The 13,675-nt window shown below is 43.5% G+C and overlaps 1 protein-coding gene across 3 annotated transcripts in view; it reads right to left on the reverse strand.

The window, feature by feature from the left end:
• L1CAM (L1 cell adhesion molecule) overlaps window positions 1–13,675 on the reverse strand; it is a 1,396,060-nt gene that overhangs the window by 321,344 nt on the left and 1,061,041 nt on the right. The gene's annotated exons all lie outside the window — the stretch shown is intronic.

A 13,675-nucleotide genomic window follows, 5' to 3' on the forward strand; every position in this document is an offset into this window, starting at 1 on the left:
ATATTGTTTATTAGAGGTCGACCGATATGGGTTTTTCCCTGGCCAATGCCGATATTTAGAAATCGAGGAGGCCGATGGCCGATATATGATGCCGATTTTTGCGGCTGATTTTTTTTTTTTTTTTCATTCTTTTCATAAAATCTAACAGTTTAGTCAAATAATAAAGAAGGGATACAGGAAATTGCTTAAATTAACCATTTATTAAACAGAAGTACACAACAATGTATCTTAAAAATACACAAAAACAGGTGAGGTAATCAAAACTTTTGAAAGAAATCAACGTAATCAACAGCAATAGATAATGGCCATTACTGAGGTAAGTTTGTAAACAGTACAAAAGTGCAAATTTTCTTTTAGTTTTAGGCTTTTTGCTTCAGTTCCAGTCCCCGATTCTCTTCTTCTTCACCCGCATCCATCACTTAAAAGTTCCCTTGGTACTCCCAGTTTAAAAGCTTCAGGTTGTAGTTCAGGAAACACAGTCTCTCTGCATTTTCTCCTGTGAGCCTGTTCCTCTTCTTGTCATAGATGATCCCAATCTCACTGAATACTCTTTCACTGGGAACAGAAGAGGCAGGTGGACAGAGAAATTTTCTTGCCAGTGGTGCAAGGTGGCACAGGTGGGATGCATTCTGTTTCCACCATTCCAGTGGCAGACCAGTCCGTCTGTCTATCAGTGGCTCTCGGAGGTACTTTTCCAACTGCTCAGAAATTAAGTGCTCATCACGCTCTTCAGCAGGAGTTCCATGAGCCCCCAAAATGTTTGCATACATTTTCTCCAGAAGACCAGAGGGACTGGGTTTCTCCTCCTCTTCTACCCTTGTCCTGGTCCATTTTGGTTCTGGTCCTTCATCTCCACTGGTGGCTCTTTTTTGTTGCTCGGACACAATAGCGTGCTCTTCTCGCAGCCAAGTTTTTGCTTTGCTCAGTGTGTTCCTTGCAAATACATGACCCTTGTACCGAGGATCAAGCAGTGTTGCCAGCACCAAACATTTGTTATCTTCCATCTTTTGTGAATCGTCTCTCCAAGCTTTGCCACATGGTTTCCCTAAGTGTTTTGATCCCCCTTGTGGTGTGACCCTCTGCCTGAAGCACCATCTTCAGCACAGCAATGCATGGGATGATGCAGGAGATGGAGGCCTCTGCCTTGCTGATATCCAAAGTCACTTCCTCAATAGGGCCCAGTGTATCTATCAAATTTGAGATGATATCCCATTGTTCTGCTGGAGGTGTGGTAAACTTGCCATGTTCTGCTACATAGAGATTCAGGGCACGCTTCTGCTCCAGCATCCTCTGCAACATATGTAATGTGGAGTTCCAGCGGGTGGGAACATCCTGAATGATGCTGTGCTGGGGGAGGCCAAGGTCTTTTTGGATGGCTCCAAGACGCTGCTTTGCAAGCACAGAGTGGCTAAAGTGTGTAGCACAAGTCTTTAATTTGGCAATGATGTTCCCCACTACTCGTTGACTGCTGATGCCCTCTTTCACCACAAGCTGTAATGTGTGTGCACTGCAGCTTAAGTCTGGTATATCTGCCAGTCTGAGGCCTTTAATCATGTTAGCACCACTGTCTCGCAGCACAAGCACCACTCTGTCTTGGTTGATGTCCCAATCATTGAGCATGCTAAGGAACATCTCCCTGATATAGTCCCCAGTATGGGAGCCAGACATGGCCTTGACATTTAGAATTACCTGTTTCCTTTCCCAGTTACTGTCTATAAAATGACATGTTAGGCTCATAAGTGATTCTGTTTCACCAGACCAACAGTCTGTTGTGAAGGACAAATAGGGGCCAGCATTCTCTGTTGCAATTAGTGTCTTAATTTACTGTGTAACCTTTTTGTACACACTGTCCAGCATGTCTGAGCGGTAGTATTTTTCACTTTTGATTGAATATCTTGGTTCTATTGTTGCCAGCAAGCGTTGGAAGCCAATATCTGCAACAACTGTAAAGGGCTGGTTGTCTGTGGCAATCATTTCTGTGATTAGGGTATCAATTTTCTTGGACCGGGGATCAGTATTTTGCCATTTTCTTTTAGAATCAAACATCTGTACTACAGTGGGCTGAAAGTTGGCTGAAGAAGCAGCTGCATCTTCTTTCTCCCTCTGTGCGTCTTTATAAGATTGGAGGTGGTGGACTTTTAGATGATTCCAGATATTTGTGGTATTTTTAGTCTTTCCTTTTTCTGCTCCCATGCTCAGCAATTTCTGGCAGATATTGCACTTGGCCTTCCCTGATGTTGGCTCACTGAAATACTGCCATACTGGGTTTGATGGAGAGGGGTGGGTGGGGATGGGTTGTGGAGAGGGGTAGGTGGGGATGGGTTGTGGAGAGGGATGGATGGGGATGGGTTGTGGAGAGGGATGGATGGTGCTGAGGGTGGGGATGAAGATGATTGAGTTGCATTGCGAAAATGGATCTCCACAATGCAACTCTTTTATATACACCCAGTCATCCTCATCCATTTTCTAAATGCCAAAGGAGCTTAAATAAAGTCTGCTGAGGGGCACATTAGCACACTCAATTTTTGTGACTTACCCTCTATACATGCTGGTATCTATCTGCATGCACCTGATAGGGCTAGGTGCATGCAGATAGACGCTGATGAACTGACCAGCCAATCACATAACAAGTGACACAGAAGCAGCCAGCAAGCTCCGCCTCAGCAGGGAAGGAAGAGGAGCTTATCTAGTGCTGGCCACGATCTCCTGCTGGGAGGAGTTACAACTTACTAGTCAGGTGGCAGAGGCTTGTCATATGGTAATGATGTTCCTCTGCTACAGGCCGCCGGGGGGGGGAGGGAGGGGTGAGGCCGTGCCAGTGAAACTTTACCCTTCCCTTCTATAGTAGCCGGCCGCGCGGCTGAAGGATGGAGGATTCATTTTACATGCTGCGGGCACACTGGTCAGTACTGCAGGCGGCCGCGAATCGGCCTCGTTTACACAATAATCGGCCGATGCCGATTTCATAAAAACAGCCAAATATCGGCCGATATATCAGTCGACCTCTATTGTTTATAAATGTTTATTGGAATAAAAGCTCCCCACATTAGGGTACTCACATTTGCAAGGTGCGTGAGTGCACCAATCTGATAACAGTCTCCAAAGTTTGCCTCAAAGTTTGCCTGTCAGGAGGGATAAGCTGTGCATCTCGTCTCAGTGGAGTGAAAGGCTCCGTGCTCCGTCCTGGCCCTTCCCCTACGCGTGTTCGACACAAGGTCACGTGTCTTCATCCCTGTTTTTCATTGCATAGTTTGCTGGGAAGGATGTAGCAGTGTGCAGAGGGTCCATCCAGAATTTGTAGTGTTAATATCTGGTCACACCCTTTTCGCACCTAATAGTTCAAATACATGTACAAGCTATTGGGATTTGAGCACAGGTATATGTTTTTTCTGTTGTAATGCAGGTCAGTGACCAGATCTGAACCTGGTTGCTCTCCCCCCCCTTGGGTCTTTATGCCTCATGTTGGCTGTAGCATTTGCAGTGGCAAGGCAGTGTAGGACTGGCCAGAAGAGGAAGTTGGTCAGCTTAAACATGTATTGCAATATATGAGAACTAAATATCCCCGTTTTTCATTGCATAGTTTGCCGGGAATGGAGAAGCAGTGTGCAGAGGGTCCATCCAGAATTTGTAGCTTCCTTCTACCCTGTCATCACAGGTGGAAGCAGACTGTGGAAAGCTTGTAAAAACATCTGGAGAACTTTGCTGTTAAGCCCTGTTAAGGGTCCTTGCCTTACCCATGTGAGAACTCCTAAAGCTTTCTTGGTTATGAAAAGAACACCCAGTGTGTGCTTTTCTGCAGTAAAGGCGTACGCAATTGCATTTTACTAGTTTCACTTTTAGGTAGAGTTATTATTTTTGATTGCTTTATCCCTTCTATTTTGTCTCATTGTTTTCAGTTTTATCCTCCATTTTTCTCCTTTCTTACTAGAGGCCACCTTAGTTAATGTATATCTTTTTATATATATATATATATTTTACATGGGTGGAACTCCGCTTTAAGTCTGTTTTTTAAAGTACAGAATGGCCTGCAGTACAAGGAAAGACACTTCTTAATGCTGAGTCTCTAGTGTGCCAACACTGACCTTGCAACCAGGCATTTGGAGGTGGGAAGTTGTGTGCCAGATGAATACATCTTTCAGCAGCAACAAGTATGTGGCAAAAAAAGGTCTAACCCAGCCAGTTACCCCCTGGGAGACTCAAGAAGAAGTAAAAATGGCTTGATATGGACACAAAGAAAGAAAAAAAAACAGTAGAGAGGACATTGGATGCTATGATTAAGGCTAACCGCCTAAATGTATTAGCTGCTATATTTTGTACACTCTGCCTGTAATAATAAAGTATCATATTCGAAAGAACGAGTTGCCGGCTCTCCATTCTACTTTTCCAGAGAAGACATTGAGTGCTGTATGGCCCCTGCAGTGACCAATGTCACAAGGCACTAATTTTGACAGTTTTAGAAAGCACTGCGTAGCAATGGATGCTGAAGTGAATTTACGGGATCTGGTGATCTAGTCTAATGCCCCGTACACACGGTCGGATTTTCCGATGGAAAATGTCCGATCGGAGCGTGTTGTCGGAAATTCCGACCGTGTGTGGGCTCCATCGGACATTTTCGACACACAAAGTTGGAGAGCAGGAGATAAAATTTTCCGACAACTAAATCCGTTGTCGGAAATTCCGATCGTGTGTACACAAATCCGACGGACAAAGTGCCACGCATGCTCAGAATAAATAAAGAGATGAAAGTTATTGGCCACTGCCCCGTTTATAGTCCCGACGTACGTGTTTTACGTCACCGCGTTCAGAACGATCGGATTTTCCGACAACTTTGTGTGACCGTGTGTATGCAAGACAAGTTTGAGCCAACATCTGTCGGAAAAAATCCTAGGATTTTGTTGTCGGAATGTCCGAACAAAGTCCGACCGTGTGTACGGGGCATAACACTACCAGCAGCTGCTTATAGAAGGTTCTACAAGAACTAAGCCAAGATCCAGCAGAGCTGGTGAGAGATGTCCTATCTCCTCAGAACACTAAGCTAAACTGAGCTTCTGTACAGGTGCAGGAGTATAGTCAGTAGGTGTGGATGTGCCTTTTTATCTGCATAGTTTCCAAAGATTCTACAGGCTAGAGGTGTCTGGTACAAACTGTCAAATAGCTTGGTGATTCATTTAAAATGTTTATTGGATAAGGACATCATATAGAGCTAACTTTTGGGGAAAGGTCTCCCACTTCTTCAGTGCTTGAGCATATAGTTTGCGACTAAATCTATACAAAATTCATTATGCTTGATGTGATTGTAGCCGTATTAGTGCAATTGTGACAGAGAAAATTGAGTACTGTCCATGATACTCTTTTTTATTTGCACTAACATACAATTTTTCAGGACAAGCTTTCGGGGTATGTCCCCTTTTTCAAGGTCCAAGCATTCTGCCTAAAAATTTGTGAATCAGTACTGCTTGGACCTTGAAGAAGGGGACATATCCTGAAAGCTTGTCCTGAAAAATGTTATGTTAGTGCAAATAAAAAAAGTATCATGGACAGTATTCAATTTTCTCTGTCAAAATTCATTAGAAAGCTTTGTTTAGTACTGGATGAGGATGAATTGTCAACGTGTCCACAATGGATCCAGTGTGCAACCCTTACTGCCACAAGAACACACTGAAGATGCAGTCAATTCAGCTTTAAACCAGGCTTTCTGATGAATTCTGTCTGTATTTACAGTAGTTAGGAACAATGCATTATAAGCCCTGAAGACAGGGGACTCCTCCTCAAAACATGCCGGCTGTATATGATGTATATATATGTATATATAATCAATAAACATTTTCTCTTTTAGTTTTTTTTTGGAAAATTCTTTATTTGCTTTTTCAATAAAATAGAAAAACATACATCATACAAGACAGTAGACCAAACAAAAACAGCAACAAGCAAACAAAGAACCACAGCACCACAGCTACTACAGCGTACTCCAATGGCCACCCATAAATAGGATGGAATACAGAGTCTTGCAGTGTGTAATAAACATCTTTGTTGAGGGTTACACTAGCCATTATTAAATAGAAGTGATTTTTGCATCTATAAAAGATTTAACAGATGAAACAGGATACAATCAGTGCAAACTGACACTATGAAGCTAAATAAAACTGTTATTGCTAGCTGAACACTAGAGGATAAATCACATAGCCTCGTACAACCTCGTACAACATTAAATGCCCGGGGGTTGGGAGCAGATGCAAGCTTAAACCGCTCCGCACACTCCCGGCACTTTCAGCCTGCACAAGCAGTCCTCCTTTCCAGCTTGCTCCAGCGCTGTGTCGGGCGGTGGGTGTACATCACGGAGACCCGCTCCATGTCCACTAGGTCAGCGGGGAGGTACTACAGCGGCCCCCACTTCCCGCCTCATGTGCCTGAGAAGAGAGCCAAGATGGCTACCGGCGCCAGCACCACACACACAGGGAAAGGGCAGCTGCAGCCAACAGAAGAACAAAGGGAAGCCCCCTTGTCCAGAGGCACACAGCGTGGACTCCCTTAAAGCCATCTCATCTTCAGGTGAGCTAACTGATCCTTCCTGCACTCCTTCCAGCCCTGCCAGATCCCCCTCACAGGCCTCTATACCATCTCCAGGCCCTGCTTCCCATGCTTCATCTACCCTGGATAAGGACATGACAGACATCTTTCTCAGCCAATATCAGGATGCAGATACTGACAGTCCTGATGGGCCCCCAGCTCCTTTACCTGTACAATTGCCATACTTTCCAGACACTATCCTGCTTGCCCGCTTTACTGACATGCTGCAGAGGGAATTGTGAAAAGCTACCACTAAATTAGCCTCTGACCTGAAACAAGATTTCTAGGCATTAGGTTGTCGCTTTAGGGCACCTAGGAGGGCATTTTATTTTACTTCCTACAAAATATTTGTGCCGGGAGGAGGATATGCACTTCCCCAGTTTGTCAGACTCTTCCCATTGGTTACCTTTGGAGGAGACTCCCACATTACCAGAACCTGCGTTCTGGACTACATGGTCACTTTAATTACTGCTTTCAGTTGTTGAACTTAATTTTCCATGTTACACTCTTCGGTACTGGGCGTACCTAAGCCCACATATATCTTTTTACTCTTTTTTCTCTTTACCCATTATTCTATGTTTAACCTTTTTTTCCTTTTCCTTTCTGAGGGTTAGCTGGAATTTCTCTTAGATTCCCAAGATTCGTGCATGTTGGCGTTGGTGGGTAAGTTTGTCAGTCTACAGTTACTTTTATCCTTTGCCATGTCCAAGTTCCATTGGAACCATACGACTGCTCTCCCATAATGTTCAGGGGTTGGGCTCACCTTCCAAACGGATTAAGGTATTTAGTTACTATAGGTCACTAGGTGCTGATATTGTAGCTCTTCAGGAAATGCATTTTACACCTTCTTTCACTCCCTACTATATACATAAAGATTACCCTGTTTGTTATTTTGCTAATGCTACAGAGAAAAAACAGGGGGGGGGGGGCTCTGTTTGTCACGCCGGCTTTCATTTACCGAAACTAAAGTACTAAAAGACAAAGAAGGGCGATATTTATTGGTGAAAGGGCACTTGGGAGAGGACTTGGTAACATTTCTGGTTTATTATGCTCCTAATATGAACCAGGTGGCCCTTTTCCATTCCTTACTTCGATCTATAGCGCCGGAGTTTGAAGGGGACGTTATCTTGGCCAGTGACTCTAATCTGGCGCTAGACCATATATTAGATAAATCTCACATTTCTCGACTGCAGTCCCCCCCTAAACAAAGCTGCAAATTTGCTCAGCTATTTTATCACCAGGATCTTATTGATGCTTGGAGGGAGGCCAATCCTACCACTCGAGACTACTCCCATTTTTCTAGAGCCCATAATCACTATTCACACATTGATCATGTATTTTTCCTATCGTGGCTACTATCCAAACTGATCTTGGCTAAGATAATCTCGACGCCCTGGTCCGACCACGATCCTGTAGTTTTGTTGTTCTCAAACTTGACAACTAAATTGGCTAAATCTCACTGGCGATTAAAAAAAATCTATCCTCAGTAACAAATATTGTTGCTTAGATATCATTACCCATTTGAAAGCTTACTTTGATATCAATAAGGCAGAGGACACAACTCCTGCCAATTGGGCGGCACACAAAGCTTCCGTTTGGGGTTTTTTAATTCAGTTGGCGTCTAGACTAAGGAAAGCACGAAACTAGGTGATCACTGCCAAAACTAGGGAATATGAAGCCCTAGCTACTGAACACAAATGTTCCCCACATCCAAACTTGTTGTACTCGAAAAAGCCCGCACGGAACTTAATATTTGCCTTACTACAAAGGCAGAGAAATGCTTACGCTGGTCCAATCATACATTTTATACAACCCACCTCAGGGCCCTAATTCTTCTTCCATTAATTGTATCCTGAATACTTTATCTCTACCATCTTTCACTGAATCTCATAGAGAACTTATGGACCAACCTATTACAGATGAAGAAATTCACAACACCATTAAGACATTGTCCTTGCATAAATCACCTGGTCCTGACGGGCTTCCCAACAGTTATTATAAAACATTTTCTGAACAGTTGGCTCCTCACATGGCTCTCTATTTTAATTCTTCGCGTGATGGTGGAGAAGTTCCTCTTAATGAAAATAGGGCTTACATTAGCGTCATACCCAAACCAAACAAAGATTCCACATTCCACATCCGTCGAGCCAGGTTTCCATTACAGGTTGAACAAGATATGGTGAAATCTAGAACACCTAGGTATGGAACTTGGAATAATCAATTGTCCATCACAGGACACATCCTCCTACTAGCAACACCACCTCTCCCCATGTACACATGTTGGCCTACCGGCCCATACAGACTGTGCTCCAGTTCTCCTGACTCTAATGAAGAGGTTTTCCTCGAAACGCGTCAGCCTTTCTTAAATACCTGCCTCAATATGGGCACACCCCAATTTTAACTTCCTAGTACTTATTTTGTTACCTGTTTTTCCTTTTTTTTTTTTTTTATAATATTATGTAGTATTTGTATGATTTTATATCTATATGACTATATGTCTGTATTCTTTTACATAAATAAACCATACATTTCTTGATGTAAGCGTCTGATCACGCACCTTCCACCCATTCCTACTAAACATTCCATTACAGGTTATAGGTCGCTGTCATTTTCTATCTAACGCGGAACAAGACAAAGCTGTCCACTTTCGCCAATACTATTTGCGTTAGCGATTGAACCTTTAGCTATAGCAATTCGATCTCATCCTAGTATACATGGCATATGTTGTGGGCAGCAGAAGCATAAATGCTCCTTGTTTGCCGACGACGTTCTCATGTATATTATTAATCCTCAAATTACCCTGCCTAATTTGCTTACACTGTTACATCAATTTTCCGAGTTCTCAGGACTTTCTTTGAATACCCAAAAAACAACGGCCCTTAATATTTCTTTACCCCCCTCAACGTTGCAGACCTTACAAAATACTATATAATAAATAGTTTTCAATGGGCACTAAGCTCCCTTCCATATTTAGACATTCAATTGACACCTTCGATCGACACTCTTTACCGGGCTAATTACCCCCACTCTTTTGTCGACTTCGGGAAGATCTTCGACGATTGGCAGACTATGCCCTATCTTGGTTTGGCAGAGTCATAAAATGACATTTCTACCCAGGATAATTTACTAATTTAGAACTTTACCAATTGCTGTTCCAAGGTTTGAGCTACAGTTTACAATCAGAAGTCCTTCGCTTTATTTGGGGTAATAAAAAACCCAGAATGAATAAAGCGACATTGTATGCCTCAAAACCGAGTGGTGGGCTTGGCCTTCCTAATTTACAGGCCTACTATCAAGCGGCTCAAATAACTCAACTTTCCTACACAACGGCCAAGTGATCTACAACCCTTTGGGTCTCTATCGAAGCCCTCTCATGCCACCCTCTTGCCATTGGTTCTCTAATGTGGCTTCCTAGTCGTCTCCGCCCCCCTATTTTGTATCCTACCCTGTCTCATTCACTAGCGGTTTGGGATGGAGTAATTAATCGAAAACCCTTGTCATCCTCTCATACCCCGCTGGCCCCCTTGTTCTACAACCCTGAGTTTCCCCCCGGACTGACTCCAATGCCATTCCTATGGTGGTTTAACAAGGGGCTTTTTAGGATAGGTGACTACCTCAACGAGAATTAACTGTACTCACTGCAATATTTTAAGGATACGTTGCACATGCCCTCTAGTGAAACATTTCGGTACAATCAGCTTATCTCTTTTGTACGATCTAAACTCAATTTACTAGAAGGACCACTTACACTCACAAATTTTGAACTATATTGTCAAACGAAAGGCCTTCTATGGGGGCGGGTATCTACGGTATATGCCACTCTTACTGACCCGACTACTAAGCTCCATTATATGACCCAATGAGAACGGGACTTGAATAGCACTTTTAATTGTCTGATTGGCAAGATATTGCCTATGCTTTATCCAAAGTATCTATTAACACAAGACTAATTGAAGCAAATTATAAAACACTCCTTTGTTGGTATTTGGTCCCTACCAGAGTTGCGAAGATGCACCCATCTGCATCCCCTACTTGCTTTCGGCGTTGTGGCCAGATGGGTACAATGCACCATGTAGTCATCAGATTTTGGATTTGAATGTTTAATTGTATATATTCTGTGACAGGGTTAGGGTGGCACAGTGGTGTAGTGGGTAGCACTCTCGCCTAGCAGTAAAAAGGGTCGCTGGTTCGAATCCCAACCATGACACTACCTGCCTGGAGTTTGCATGTTCTCCCTGTGCCTGCGTGGGTTTCCTCCGTGTACTCGGGTTTCCCCCCATACTCCAAAGACATGCTGGTAGGTTAATTGGCTTCTGTCCAAAATTGGCCCTAGTATATGAATGTGAGTTTGGGGCCTTCGATTGTGGGCTCCTTGAGGATAGGGTGCGATGTATGTGTGGATACTGCGTAAATTGATGGTGCTATATGGGTACCTTAAATAAATAGGGATAATTGTAGGCACGCAACCACACTCACTCAGGTTGAACTGGTGTCTTTAATCAACCTTACTAACTATGTAACTATATCTAATATCCGTAGATCCCCGAAACCAGCACTTTTTCAAATGTTTCCTGATAAGGTCCCCCCGAAAAAATCGATAAAAAAACCCATTACATATATATTTTTTAGCAGCTAGAATAACTATTGCTAAATATTGGAAGCAGTTGATGATTCCGCTTGAATACGTGAAGAACAAACTTAATTGGAATATGGTTGATGATAGACTTCCCTGTATTCTTCAAAACTCTACTAAGAAATTTGATGTGACATGGGATCCATGGATATGATACTTATCTGTAAATTAATGAATCTCTGGCTGGCCCTCTCTTTTCTCTCTCTCTCTTTTCTTTTCATTTTCTTCTTTGATCTACTCTCTTTTGTCTCTTTTTTTATTTATTTATTTTCTTCTTTGAGTTTGTTTAAATTCTTCAATAATTGTATGATGTTCATAGGGGGTTATTTACGAAAGGCAAATCCACTTTGCACTACAAGTGCACTGCAAGTACAGTCGCTCTAAATCTAAGGGGTAGATCTGAAATGAGGGGAAGCTCTGCTGCTTTTATCATCCAATCATGTGCAAGCTAAAATGCTGTTTTTTATTTTCCTTGCATGTCCCCCTCGGATCTACAGCAACTTTACTTCTAAGGTCACTTTCAGTGCACTTTTAGTGCAAAGTGGATTTGCCTTTAGTAAATAACCCTAATAGTTCTATGGAACGACACCCCAAGTATGAAAGGGGTTAAAGTCGTTTAGGACATTCCATTCCCAAACACAACGGCAGCTACTGGACACTTCAATCAGCCGAACAAGGAAACCATACAAATAATTCTCCCCCAAGTACGAAACGAGGCTCTGTCTTGAGGTTCAAGCAGGAATGAATCTTTATTCAAACACATGTTATACAGATCCCACTTCAAAACACTTCCCCCCACCCTTGGAAAACAGGGCAGGTTAAACTGTCCAATGACAATGGACACACAGGTCAGGTGTGTTTAACTTCTCATCAGTAATCAGTCTTAACAGGGGGGCTGCTGGAGGAATCCCTCCTCCCTCTTTCCTCACAGCAAGACACTTAGACATCCCATAATAGTTGAGGCAGACAGCCACAATAGACAATAGAATACAGTCACACCCTAACCATCACAGCAAATAGTACACAACATAATGAGACAGCAAACATTATATGTACATATATACAGCATTGAGTCTGACTAGCACAGATCATAGTGGGTTTCCCATTCACCTTGTGCCCTTATTAGTGACTCCCGTCACAATGGCATATCCAGGGTCCCCAGAGTCTGTGTTTCTTGGGGGGCATGGACCTCAATCTAAAGTAACGCCATCTCAAGGGTCCCCAGGCATACAGCTCACACCGTGCACCGTTCCCCCAAATGCCAAGGCCCATAACCGGTCGGCAAGAGGCTAGCATTCAGTCCCCTCCAAAAGCCTCTGTCCTGGCTAGGTCTGTCACATTCTATGCTGTTGATACTCACAGGAAGGTGCACGGGGGTTCCCCCCCTTTTTTTTTCTCTCCTCTCCTGTTCCCTGCCCCCCCTATTTTTTTTCCCTGTGACATAGTCCTTTCCAGTTTCACATACCATAATGGTCTGAAGGGATATCGTCAATCCCTAGTGGATTGGACATTTCTCCCTTGACCCTATTGATACTAATTTGAATTTTAATATACTATTTTGTTGTTTCCAATGGTATCCCAACCAAGAATGTTGATTGTTGGGTTCTCCCTGTTTACATTCGCAAGTCTTCTGTCTATGAATATTTTAGGGGACGATATTCCTGTGTTTATATATGGTTAAATTCCAGTTTAAACTATTGTGCAAAGATTGTGCTTTATATGATATTATTTTGTTACTTCAATAAAAATGCAGAGTTCACAACTATACCCTCAAAGAGGAAATCATGAGAAAAGCCCGCAACATGCGCACTATTGACATACAACTCTTCCCTGATCTGTCATAGATTACTCTCCAGCAACGACGCTCCCTACAACCGCTTCTTACCCTACTGAGGGAACATGATTTCCGCTATCACTGGGGCTTCCCCTTTAGCCTTACAGCAAAGAGAGACGGGAGGTCCACCACAATACCCGGAGGATCTTCAGTCCTTCTGCAGAGACTTGGACATTCCTGTACCACCTACTTCCAGCTGGGATCCCCTGCCAGCTCCCCCACCACGTCTGGCCCCCTGGATCCAGGTCACCGTGAGGAAGCGCCCGTGGTCCCATCCCTCTGGTACTTCTACACCTCCCCATCTGCATTAACTCTCTGCTCCCTCAATGATCACTTCACCTTTGACGGCCTGATGATTGGTCTCCCTCATTTCCCCCAATCTGGGGTCCCTAGATGAGGCCTGGTTGCATTTTCATTTGTTTGTTCCTACCCCTTGGTGGTCAATCCACTACAGATGATACCCCCTCCCCCTTTGTTTGTTGCGAACTCCCCCTCCCCAGTGCCCCTTTAGGGGGCGCCGGATCAGGGGACTCGCCTATACTAAATTTTGGGATGCATTGGGCCTACCCACCCATTTATTCCCGAGCGGTTGGCTCGCTAAATTGTTCTTTGGTTATAGATACAGTTACGGCTATGAACAT

Source organism: Aquarana catesbeiana, linkage group LG09 (assembly GCF_042186555.1).
Source record: "Aquarana catesbeiana isolate 2022-GZ linkage group LG09, ASM4218655v1, whole genome shotgun sequence".
Lineage (NCBI taxonomy): Eukaryota > Metazoa > Chordata > Amphibia > Anura > Ranidae > Aquarana > Aquarana catesbeiana.